At 37.2% G+C, this 13,363-nt stretch overlaps 1 protein-coding gene across 1 annotated transcript in view; it reads left to right on the forward strand.

Moving 5' to 3' along the window:
- PLCB4 (phospholipase C beta 4) overlaps positions 1 to 13,363 on the forward strand; it is a 393,600-nt gene that overhangs the window by 128,416 nt on the left and 251,821 nt on the right. Inside the window, exon 2 of the mRNA XM_011370137.1 lies at positions 11,984 to 12,043. The gene's annotated coding sequence lies outside the window, so the exon portion shown is untranslated. The remainder of the gene's footprint in view (positions 1 to 11,983; positions 12,044 to 13,363) is intronic.

The following is a 13,363-nucleotide window of genomic DNA, read 5'->3' on the forward strand; positions in this document are numbered from 1 at the left end:
AGTACCACTATCAAAGTACCACTATATAATTCATAGCAAGAGAACTTTGGGCATTGATTGGTTCTTGTAATTTGTACCCTAGTTTGTTTTCTGTTCTCACTTGCTGACTGGATAATATATTTTATTTTTGTGGAGAATGCAAATATGTAAATGTTCTTGAAGACATGAGCCTCTAGTGAGACCAAACCTGTTTCCATTCTCTAGATTACTTTGGGTCCTTCACCTTAGGTGTATCTGCCTCTATATAGCTGTCCCAAAAGTGCTGTAAACCTAGAGTGATCATGAAAGCAGCTTACCATCAAATTAGAAGTGAATCACAACAGGTTAAATTGAAACGTTTTTCTCTCTGGTATTACTCTAGAGCAATAACTCTTGAGTTTCTGATGTTACTATTCTGAGTTTAATTTGCATGGATCATTTTCTCTATATATGTAGTTATTCAAATAAAGAAATAAAGGAGTGGGAGAGGACTGTAATTGAACACCCACTCTGGATTGCAGGAATGTGATAGGCACTTTTTGTATATTATTCTATTTAACTTCACAACAGTGAGTGAGGTAGATAATTTTACTGCTTTACAAACAAGGAAATTAGGTCCAAGAGAGGTTAATTGACTATGTTCTCAGAGACAGGACTCTTTCATTCCCAAACCTTCTCTCTTTATACTCCCTGAGGCTCTGTTGGGAATAGAGTTTTCTCATCTCATTCCCACTTCCTGTGGGGGATGGAGATTGCGCTGGTCTTTTGAGATCGAGCCCTAGGCTTCTTCTCAGACCTGGTCCGAGAACCAGGTCTGCTCCATGCTTTACTTTTCAGAGTCCTAAGAGATTTGGCCTCATTTTATGTATTTCTCAAAGCTGTCATCTTATATTTATCACTTGTTTCTTTCTCCATGACTACCTGTAGAGGAAAATTGAGTTTTACAATTCGGTGGCTCTGAAGACCAACCCTCCAAAATAAGCCTTTTTATTTTAATAATTCTGCTTCTTACCGCCACTAGGAAATAGAAAAGCCAGAGGGAGAAAATAAAAGTTACAAAGGTTCAAAATCATTAAAAATCTTAATCCTTGAACCCAGTCTATCTAGTATAGTTCTTGAAACTCCTCTTAGGTATATTTCTTAGAAGGTACTAGTAGTCTCCTTAATAGGGATTAATGATTCGTTTTCCTCTTGGAATAGTGGTCCAAAACAGATTCTGATTGGTACCACTGATGAAATTTTCTTTCCCAGCCAGATCATATTTTCCAGTGACTGTCTAAGCTCTATGGGTTTCATTATGAACTTGCTCTGTAAGAGACTTCCAGAAAGCAATGATGTTTCATGTTAGAGAGAATGTGCTACTAGAAGGGATTGGGAAATGGATATTAGTCTTAAAGTATTTTTTGCTGCCCATTCTTGGGAGCCACAGCCACACATGGCCCTTGAACACTTGAAATTGTGGCTAGTTTAAATTGAAATGTGCTGTAAGTGTAAATCACACACTGGATTCCAAAGATTTAGGATGAAAAAATATGTAAAATTATATAAAATATGATATAAAATTTTATATTGATTATATCTACATTTTTAATATGAAAAAACCCTGCATATACTAGGTTAAATATATTATTAAATTAATTTTTTTTTTACTTTTAATTTTAAGATTATTCTAGATTCATGTGCAGTTATAAAATATAATAGAGAAAGATCACTTTATCCAGATTTCCCTACTGGTACCATTTTACAAAACTGTGGTATAATATCACAATTATGAAAATGACATTGATACATCCACTGACTTTATTCAGATTTTACCAGCTTTACATGCACTCGTGTGTGCGTGTTTAGTTCTGTGCAGTGTAATCACCTGTGTAGATTTTTGTGACCACCACAATCAAAATACAGAAGTATCCCCTGTACTACGCTCCTATGCTTCTATAGCTACAGCACTTCGCTCCCTCCTCTCCTCCCTAAATCCTAGCGATCCTTAATCTGTTCTCCATCTGTATACTTTTGTCATTTTAAGAATCACATAAATGGAATCATATAGTGTGTAACCTTTTTATATTAGCTCTTTTCACTCAGCAACATTCCCTTGAGAGCCATCTAAATTGTTTTGTTATCAGTAGATCTTTCTTTTTTATTCCATTATTTCTTTCTACTTTTTTAGTAATGCTACTGGAAAGTTTAAAATTCCATATGTAACTCACATTCATGACTTATTGTAATTCTTTTGGACAGCACTGTTTTAAGTGCATGTTTGTTAGAAGCAATCAACAAGCACATTTCTGTTGCAGTTCATTTATTTTCAAGCATTCTTATATTAAATGGTGCATTTTGTTTTAACTTTAAAGCAGATTATTTGGAAATGAACAAGGGAACAATACCCTTTAAAATCATTTCAGGACAGTAAAATCATCTCGGTATTCCTCTAATTCCCACCCCCCCCTTTTTTGGTCAGTTTTTCAGAATGAAAACCTTTGTGTTTCTGTTTACAAAAGAAACTTTTCATAAGGCAGCAAGGAGGAGGTGTCTTGCAACCTCTGCCGAAGGTATTCAGTACCCTGATTTGACACTAATTAAATGGCTCATATTTATCTGATATTTTCCCCCGTGGGAGATTCAGAAACTTTTTTTTTTTTCAACTTAAGCTTCAAAAGGAAACCAGCTCAGTTATCTTACAATGGAGGGAAGAAGCAGGACACAGGGACACTTCAGAGCAGATTAGAACTGAGGTACAGGATAATACCATTTTCAATTAAAATTGCCTGGGGAAATTAGGTAGGCAGAGAATAATTACCTGGGTTGGCATGTATCCAGGTTTCTGAAACTAAGACCCTACTTGAATGTTCTCAGGGATCCCTGATGCCCACAGGCAGCCGAGGAACTTGAGGGTTATGTCTGATCTCAAACGTATTTGAGTGTTCTGGCTGCAGTGCATAGCAATTTTAGGTCAAAGTATGCAGCGTGAGAAATTCGAACAAATGAAAATATGTGACAATCAAGACCCCAAACAAGCAACACCACAAAACATTAGTTTAAAGGGAGGTTTCTCTGACAAAATAAATTCACATTTCTGTAATTTCTGTGATGTGACCACCAAAACACTGGAGCTGAGATGGAACCAAGGAAGAACACAAAGAGGACAGATGAGAGTAAAAGTCCTAGTCTCTACCTCCTCGTGGAGAGGGCCCTGGCATGGTGACAGTCCTTGGTCATGCCTTGCAAGTACCAGGAAAAATCACTGAGTAAATGCCACCTGACACGTGAGCTCGTCCAACCCTAGTTGTGGAAATGAGTCATTGAAAGCAAGTGGGCCTTTAATGCAAACGCCAAGATGTAACATTGTGCTCCCCACCCCAGCTCCATCTCCAGAGATCCATTACTATAACTGCTAAATATGGGTTTCTTGGGGTCTATGCTGCTGGTGGCTGGTGGCACCTGGTGTCATACCGCCCCTACTTTGGGTGTAGTTGATGGAAAAGGTTCGAGGTTATTGAACTACAGATTTGTCCTTTCTTATTATGTAGAGAAAGGCTCACTGTCTTCTCTACAATAGGAAAGGGAACCTGTGTTTTTTCTTGTTTGCTTCCAGTATTAGCTTTTGCTTCGTTCCAATCTTTTCATAATCTCTCAATTTCAAAATGTAGGATAAAGGAGAAGGGTTTGGCTGTTGTAAAAAAAGGAAAGAAAGAATTACCTTTTTCCTCTCTCCCCTTCCAAGTAAAGACATAGAGGTAAGAAGAATGCCTGGATTTATTTTTTAAGACTTTATAGGCTTCCTTGGACAAGGCTGCTGCTGATACACAGGATATCTTTATGCAAATTATAGAAACATGCCTTCTGACAGGGCTATAGCTCCCATCATTCCTTGGCCTTGGAAATGAGTCAGGCCTGTTTGAGCGTAATGCATATGCGTTTGGCTACCACCTTGTGCTGCTGTATAATAGGTGGAGAAAGTGCCCCTATTTCACAGCGTGGAAACACAGATGGGTGCACAGGCAGATGCAGTTCTTAAAAGGAGGGGTCCTGGAACCAGATCATCCAGGTTTGAAGGCATGCTCCTTTGCTTACTTGCCACGTGGCTCTGGATAAGTGATATAACCACTCTATGCCTCAGCATCTTTATCTATAAAATATTTCTACCTGTAGAGTTTAGTGAGATTTAATGGGTTAATATACATAAAACACTGAGAGTAGTACCTGGACATAGTAATTTCTCACTACTTGTAATTGTTATTATTGTTGCTGTTTACTTTGCTTCTTCCAAACCTGTCAGACTCTTTTGCTCTCTAACCAAACATTTGTTTGATGGGAGATTTCTTAAACGTTATCATTTTTTTCCTGTTAAACACATCTTAACTGATATGCCATGTGCTTGTGGATGTGTTAAGCATGCTTTTAATTATATTTACCCTTTTTCTTTAAATATTAGTGTAATTTTGTATATAGTGCCTCTACGTGACTTCCAAGTAACCAAGTCAGTTGAGTGAAAAAGCATGTAAATTGATTGACACCTTATAGAAAATGTAATGTAATTAAAAAATTTCAGTCCATGGTGCTGTTTGGACACTTGTCTTTAAAAACACTTTTTTTTTTTTGGTCTTTCTAGGTAGTAAGTAAGTGTTTGTTTTTCATCTCTTCCTCCTAGAATGTCACTTTTCTAGACATCCAGTTTTATAAGGTTCAGTTTAAGTTAAAGGAGAGAAACATCTTGTATAGATTTGGAATTTGGTAGAGTACATGCATTCTTAGAGTCAGATAATTAAGAACATTATGATGAATGGGAGAATTGTTACAAATAAACTCTCGTTTTAACTTCCATATATCCTATTGGACAGTTAGCTTTTCTTGTGACATGGCCTCAGCTCCCAGCCTGAAAAGAAAAATGCATATATATGGCAAATGCATGCTAGCAACTACTAGGTGTTGTAGGCAGAACTCTGAGATGGCTCCCAGAATCCTGCCCCCTGCTGTACATATCTGGTATAGTCCCAGGACTATGGCTATGATAGAATGTCACTCTTGTGATTAGGATGTGTTACATGGCACAGTTGACTTTAAGAATGAGAACTTATCTTCGGGGGGCCTGTCCTAATCAGCTAAGCCCCTAAAAGGGACCAAAGAAAGAGATTCAAAGAGAGAGAAGGATTCCACACAAGGGAGATTCTCCATCGTTGGCTTTGATGATTGTGGGGGCCGTGTGACAAGGAGTGTGGGTGGCATCTAGGACCTAAGTGTGGCCCCCAGCTGCCAGCCAGCAAGGAATCAGGTCCTTAGCCCTGTGAACAGAAGGAAGTGAAATTGGCCAATAACCTGCCTGAGCTTGGAATCAGATAATTACTCAGAGCCTCCAGAAAGAAAGGAAGCCTAGCAGACATCTTGATTTTAGCCTTGTAAGATGCTGGATAGAGAATGTGGACTTGTCTGAGCTAATAGATGTGTGTTGTTTTAAGCCAAAATGTTCCAATACTATGAGCTAATAGATATGTGTTGGTTTAAGCCAGAAAGTTTGTGTCAGTTTGCTATTCGGCCATGGAAAACCACTACGTGAGGGAAACCAGGCAAAAGAATGTAGGTGGGTAATTGCAAAGCCATCATCATTATTTAGAGGGAGAAAAAAAGCATAAAATGACTCGTAATAAGCTTCTATAAAATGCTCCCAGTTGTACATTTTAGAGCGATTAGCCACAAGAAGTGACAGATACAGGAACTATAACTTTACTGGGCAGATTTACAGCAGTTTCTCAAGTTAGACTTAGGAAGGGGAAAATGAATGCTTAAATTACTGTCTTGCTGGATATTTATTGCATGATTGTAAAGGAAAAATACACAGACTAGGAAGGTAAAATCTGCTTCTTTCTATGCTTATAAGTGTTGGCGACTGTGCATCTCATTTAGGGCTCACTAACTCAGTGGTTGGGAAGGAGGAGCAAGAAAACATAGGTGAGGGGGTTATCTGAGTGGAAGTGATTGGGGGTGGGGGGTGGGTAGGGGTTGTGGGGAACTTGAAAACCCAGGTCTTCTCTGAAGGGACATCTGCCTCTAAGCCGTGGCTGGCTTATCTGTGGCACTCTGGGTTTGTGTTGCTAAATCTTTCAGGTTTCCAAGGTAAGTTGGGGTTGCAGAGATTTATATGAAATCTCCCATTTTTTAAAATGTTAATATCAGCTCAAACTTTAAAAGATCACCATAGGGACATGTAAACATGGATGTGGCCAGATGAGGCCCACAGCTGCCTCTCCTTCAGTGGTGTGAGTATATGTGAGCAGTTTGGGGGACTGAGAGAATTGGAGGATGGGAGCTTGGAGAGGGCACAAAGCTGTGTTTGCTTTGTTCAGTGTCACGTCCTCAGAGCTGAGAACAGTGTCTAGCACACAGTGGATGCTCAAATATTTGTTGAGTGACATTGAGGAGACATAAACATATTCATACCATATGTGAAAATGTCAAATGTGATTGCATTGGTGGAGTGTGTTTCTGAGATCCAACTATATTTAATGTTTTGACATGGTACCATCTGGGCTAAGACAATGCACTTTTGGCACAGCCATATACCTTTTATAACCTACAGTTCCATTGGAGGATTGTTTTGGAAGTCATTAACTATGAAAGAACAAAGCAGAATTTGAGCCCTTCTGTATGACAGGCACTATCCCGAATGCCTTGCATCTCATCTCATTTCATGCTCTCCCAGCATCTAAGCTGGGTCCTAACATCACCTGTATTTTACAGGTGAGGAGATGGTTTCAGAGAGGCGAAGTCAGTTGCTTGAGACCACACAGCTGGTAAATGATTGTCGTCAGCTGTATCTTATTGCCAGGCCTTTGACCTTCACCCTCGTGCCTGCCTTTCAGAGTGTGCTTGGAACCAGCTGCATCAGCATTGCTTGGGAGCTTGTTAGAAATGCAGAATCCTTGGAGGGGATCTACCTGAGATGTGTCTCAAACAGAACCTGCATTTCAACCAGTTACCTTGGTGATTTGTATGCATGTTAAAGTTTGAGAAGCATTGTCATAGTCCACTGGGTTTTAAACTTGGTTTCTTCGTGAGCCATGTTTCTGGATTTGGCTTTTACCTCAACTATCACTCATCCTTTCCACTTAAATATAGTTATTTAAAAAGAAATTACAACTGATAAATTACTGTGGTAATATGATAGCATTACCATGATAAATTCCTATAAATTACTATGATATAACTTCAATAGAATAATGATACCATTTTTGATAAATAGAAGTTAAGTGCTAATGTACATGTAGTGTATTGTATATTATCTCTCGATGTACCATTGTAAAATATCTGTATTTTACATGTAAGCTTACATGTAAATATCTCTCCATGAACCGTCAGTGGAAGTGTGTTCCATTGCAGAAAACGATGCTATGGTAGATTTTGAAAGTGGCCACACTGTCTCCCCTCCCTGCATCCACACATTTGCAGTGTGCAGTGTCCCATCAAGAGGTGGGACTGTTTCTCCATCCCTTGAATCTGGGCTTGACCATGTGACTTGCTTTGCCCCATACCATGTTAGCAGATGTGACACAGCAGAGGTTTGAAAAGTGCTTGTACATTGTGGCCTGTGTTCCTGCCATTTTTGCAAACTTGAGACCACCATGTGGTCTATATTTAAGTGGAAAGGATGAGTGATAGTTGAGGTAAAAGCCAAATCCAGAACCAAAATAAATGGTTACTGATTTAAGCCACAAAAGTTTGAGGAGGTTCATTATGCTGTACAAACTCACAGACATAACTGTTCTCTAATATTTTATTTGTTTGCAAAACAGTAATTTCCATGTTCAGTAGTAGATCTGAGTGAAATGACATCTGTTTGGGTTCGGTCTTGCCCAATTATTCTTTATTTGAAAACAAAATCTCAATATAGAATATTTTGGGGAGGGCATTCAATGCTACCCCTTTTGTGTTCGATATATAGATTCACAAAAACAAGGCTGGCAATGTCGCCCTCAAATATTTGTAGATTTTTCTTCTCCATTGAGAAATTAAAACCTCACTCTTGGCTAAAGCTCCCCATTGCTGTGGCGTCTGTCCTTGGTGGTTCGCAGTAAGATGTTGATACTTTCTTATGGTTTGGAGGCAGTTTCATGCATGTCTTCTTCAGTAAGGGTAAAATACAATTGCATTTATTTCCCATCACAAGGAACCATGAAGAACTACAGCTGTAAGTCTTGAAAAATGTAAATATTCATCACTCACTGTTTTCTTGAATAGTGTAAATAAGTGTTTTGTCATTTTCAAAAGAAGCCAACTAATATTCACTGGGAAACCTAGTGAAATACAACCTTTGAAAAAACAAAGTATGATTTACAAAGCATAAAATTCACCCACTTAACATGCATGACTTAATGGTTTTTAGTGTATTCACAGAGTTGTGTGATCACTACTACAGTCTAATTTCAGAACATTTTCATCATCCCAGTAATAAATCCCACTCTCATGAGTAGTCCACTGCCCGTCTTCCCTTCTCCTCCAGTCTTACACAACCACTAATCTCTCTATGCTTTTGGATTTGCCTATTCTGGACATTTCATATACATGGGATCATACAATATGTGGTCTGTTGTGACTGGCTTCTTTCATTTAGTATAATGTTTTAAATAAAGTTCATCTGTGTTGTCTTATGTATACATGTTGCATTATTTTTATTAGTGAATAATATTCTATCATAGAGATATACCACATTTTGTTTTTCCATTTGTCAATTGATAGACATTGGGATTATTTTCACTTTTTGTATTATTATGAATAATGTTGCTATGAAAAAAGTCCATATAATGGTTTGGGTTTTTTTTTTTTTTTTTTTTTCAGGCAGGTGTTTTCATTATCTTGGGTACATACCTAGGACCAGGATTACTGCGCTATATGGGAATTCTGTGTTTAACCATTTCCAAAGTGGCTGCACCATTTTGCATTCCCCCAAACAATGTACGAGGGTTTCGATATCTCCAGATTCTCATTAACACTTGTTATCTGTCTTCTGATTATATTTATCCTGGTGGGTGAGAGGAATCTCATGTGGTTTTGACTTGTATTTCTTTGATGGTTGGGCATCTCTTCATATATTTTTATATCTTTTTTTGAGAAATGTCTATCAGGTCATTTACCCATTTTTAAATTGTGTTGTCTTATTGTTTGTAACAGTTCTTAACATAATCTAGGTACAAATCTATTATCAGATATATGATTTGCAAAGAAGTAACTTTGTAGGTTGGTTTTCACTTTCTTAATGGTGACCTTGGAAGCACAAAAATTTTAATTCGATGAAGTCCCGTTTATCTATTTTTCTTTATTGTTTGTGCTTTTGGTGTAATATTTATGAAATGATTACCTAATCTAAGGTCACAAAGATTTATGGTTGATCCTTGAGCAACATGGATTTAGGACCTGTGCAGTTCAAATCCACATTGGTAAAGAGTCAGCTGTGTTTTCTATTCAAAGTTGGGGATCTGCAGATGTGGAGGGCTGACTTAAGTTATATGCAGATTTTTGACTGTGTAGGTGATCGATGTCCCTTTGTTCCTCAAGAGTCAACTGTACTTTTTTGTTATACTTCTAAGAATTTATAGTTTTAGCTCTTCCATTTAGACCTGTGATCATTTTGAGATAGAAATCTACCTTTATTTCTTAGCATGTAGATATCCAGTTGTTCCAACTATTTATTGCATAGACTATCTTTCCCCATTGAATAGTCTTGGCACCCTTGTTCAAAGAAAAACAACTTTTATTTACACTGGCACTAATAGAGTTTGGGATTTGGTGATTTTATCTATTTTCTTAGGTTTCCTTTTATGCCATAGAAGCATATCTTTCCTCTTTTGAAAGACCAAATGCACACACAGATTCACGTAAACACACAGAGAGATTCAGAGACCTAATACACAGACACAGACACCCACACTCATCCAGTCTCATCTTTACCAAAGACCCTGTTTATACCTCTCAACATGTAGAGTTATGAACGAATGAAAACATTGTTAGACTCACACATGACTACAACACCAAGTCAGTTACAATAGTTTGCCTACCGTATGCCTATAGCTGAATATTTCGTGACAATCTGTTTACACTGCTTCACTTCTCTATAGTTAAGTATTTCAACATTGGCTTTCTCAAATGTTGCAATATTGTAGCCATGAACAATTAGAAAGCTTTATGGAACAATGCATCAGTTTCATGCTGGGTAGGCACTAGAGAAGAAAAGATAAGACATGTGTCCGGTCTATAAGTCTTCAGTTACAGAAAGTCTTGGGCAACAAGTGGTTTCTCAAAATGAGGAACATGGTATGGCAGGGTCATTAATCAGTGAGCTTTTTTGGAAATCAGCTTGTTTCACAGTCCCAAGAGGTATAAAACAGTTGGGAGTTTAACTTCCCAGCTCTAGGTGGGCCACTTAATTATTTTTTACTTCAACAAAAGGTTTATTGAACCTACTATATGCTAGGCACTATGATAGGTGCTGAGGATATGCATAATGGTTTTTAATACACAAATAATCCCTGTCTTCATGGAATCTGCAGTCTCATAGTAATACTTCATTACAAATATAAATACAATATTGAAAATATGATAAATGCTGTGGAAGAGGCCATACCACAGAGACTAAACATGGGTCAGGGTGCCTGGGTTTGAATGCCAGCTCTGTGTGATTCTTGAAAAGTCACCAAACTTCTGTTTTATCTTTTATAAAATGGGAAAAATCATAGTACATACATTTTAGGGTTTTTATGTGGATTAAATATGATGTGATCCATAATTAGAGCCTGGGTCTTAGTAAATATTCACTGAATTAGTAAAGTAAGTTTACATGATACTTTTTAATTCTGTATTTTTAAAATGGAATGATATACACACACACACAATTTGAGATAAATTGGATTCTTTTTCATTTTCAATTATAAAAATAATAGGTTTTGTGGTAAAATATTGTATAATGGTTAAATGTTAGCCTAAAATTCAAAGGCCTTTTTAAACTCCCTTCAATACCAGTTCTTGAGAAGCAGCCACACTTAAGAGTTTCTTGTTATCCAGATAGGTTCTGTGCATATACCAACGTTCATGTCTGTGAGTTTAGTGAGGTTTGTTTTAACACAATAGTGTCATAGTATACATTACTAAGTATACTACATTACTTGAGTTTTTAAAAATTGATGCTATGACTTGAGATTTTTTTCCATATCTGTCCATATCAATCCAGGTTCTTTCTTTCTTTTTAATGGCATCATCTTACACTGTGTGGAAGTACCATTCTGTTTGGGACTTTATTCTAGACATCTCTATACATAATGACCTTCACAAAATCATAATTTTCTCATGTCTTGATTGCCAGTTTTTTTTGCAATCTATTTCTTCCCAAATGCAATTGGGCTTCCTCTTACTTCTGTATACTTCTGACACCCCCTGAAACTCTCTCCTCCACCCCATTTTGGAAAGATCTTGATATCTGTATTTCACCCAAACCGAAAATCCAGTGTCAAATCCAGAATCTATATAAACAACTTGTTAACGAAGACAATGCAAAAATATACATTAAAAATGACTCTTTCGTACATAGTTGCAGTTGCCTTGTAAATCTTTTATTTTCAGCTCTGCTCTTCTTTGAAAGGGTAAACTATTTTGTACTATTACAGTTCATCGAAGAAGATTTTGCTGTTATTCAGATAAAGACCATTCTATTTAATTCTAGAAGATTTTAGATAGCCTTGTTGTTCAATTACTACTTAATTATTTTGATAGGTTAAAAGCTTGCATTGTTGATCAGCAGCTTAGTGGAGAGGATGTATAAACTCTGTAGGCAATAATATTTCTGATTTGATGCTGTATGTCTTTGTTGTCCATTTAGAAACTAATTTATTATGTGTCTTCCTCGTATATTTTTAAAAAGTATGACAGATTCTGATTTTGAAGTACAAAGGAGTGTTTCTGTGAGAATTCTAAAAGTCCTTTACATTGATTTACCCCTGGTCTGTGTCTGCTTGCTTCACAGAGGACGGTGCCGTGAGCTTGACTACGGGAGCATCGCTTGCACTTGGTCCAGAGTTGCCTGGTGAGTATTCTGCACATTGTGGTAAAGACTTGCTAGTTGTGAGTTTCTAGAACTTTCATTCTGTAAAATGAATTCCTCCCTTCACACTGATGAAATGCCTGTCGAAACTGATTCGCAGACATTTTCCTTCCTTCGATGGAGCATTCATCCCGCGGCACTTTTCTAGATTCGAGTTTATCTATCCCACTCACCTTGGGCGCTTCACTTTTCACTAGGTTTTCTACTTGCTGTCTGTAGTAGTATTGCCTGCATTTAGTAAGTAAGCATCAGATATTATTTAAGTTACTGTTCTCTAAAGTTCTTTCTGAGGAGAAATGTATGACTTATTTTCAGTCCTATGCAGAATTTGTTGAGAAAGATTCCCAGTTGAAAAATCACAACTATGCCCATTGCCAGCTAGAATCAATGCTCCATTTTGTGAGAACTATCTATGGAATGATGTAAATAAATTATTCCAGCGCCTCTCTAAAGTTCCATTTTACAGACTTTTTAAGAAATGTTAAAATGAGAACAAGAAATAGCTTTTTATAGCCAATTCTTTTTATTTATAAACTAGAATTTGCCAATGCTTTATGCTAAAGCTGGAATCTTAGTGAATATGAGAGATTTTTCTTGTTGGACCGTTTAATCAAATTGCTATTATCTAATTGCTATTGTAAGTACAAAATTTGGATTATGTATCTTTTCTTACTTCAAGGGACAAGCAGTCATTTTACAGTGATCACATGAAAAAGATAACCAGCAACTTCACTCTTCATTCCGACAGGTGAACTCCAGTCCCAGGCATTTAAAATCAGTGTTATTTTCTTCGCTATGTGCATGTCATGTCAGACACTCCATTATATTCTGACAGGGCCTGGGGTTGATTTTCTTCTGGCCTTTCCATGAGGGTAGGAAGGAATCACACTTCTCTTAGCTATCAGTATTTAATGATGACACGAGAATGTCAAGAAAGTAGATTTATTATCGAATGTCCCTACCTATTTTTAGTTGAGTACACTATATTTTCCTGCTCCCCAAGGATGATTCATAAACCATGTTTTAGCCGGCAAACTAGAGTTGGGGGGAGGGGAGCTAAATAATTCTCTAGAGACTTTAAATCAGTGTAGACGTGATATCTACATTTTAGTCTTTTTAATTATGTTTTTCTGGACTACCCATTTTGCGTTATACTTTGTATTATCCTTAAAAATAGGTCATTTTTCATCAGCTCTATTTTACATGATTCCCATTAAGAATTGTGTGCTTAGTCAAAATAAACACTTGAGATTCAAGAGTACACACACACACACACACACACACACACACACACACACACAC

Source organism: Pteropus vampyrus, unplaced genomic scaffold, assembly GCF_000151845.1.
Source record: "Pteropus vampyrus isolate Shadow unplaced genomic scaffold, Pvam_2.0 Scaffold7, whole genome shotgun sequence".
Taxonomy (NCBI): domain Eukaryota; kingdom Metazoa; phylum Chordata; class Mammalia; order Chiroptera; family Pteropodidae; genus Pteropus; species Pteropus vampyrus.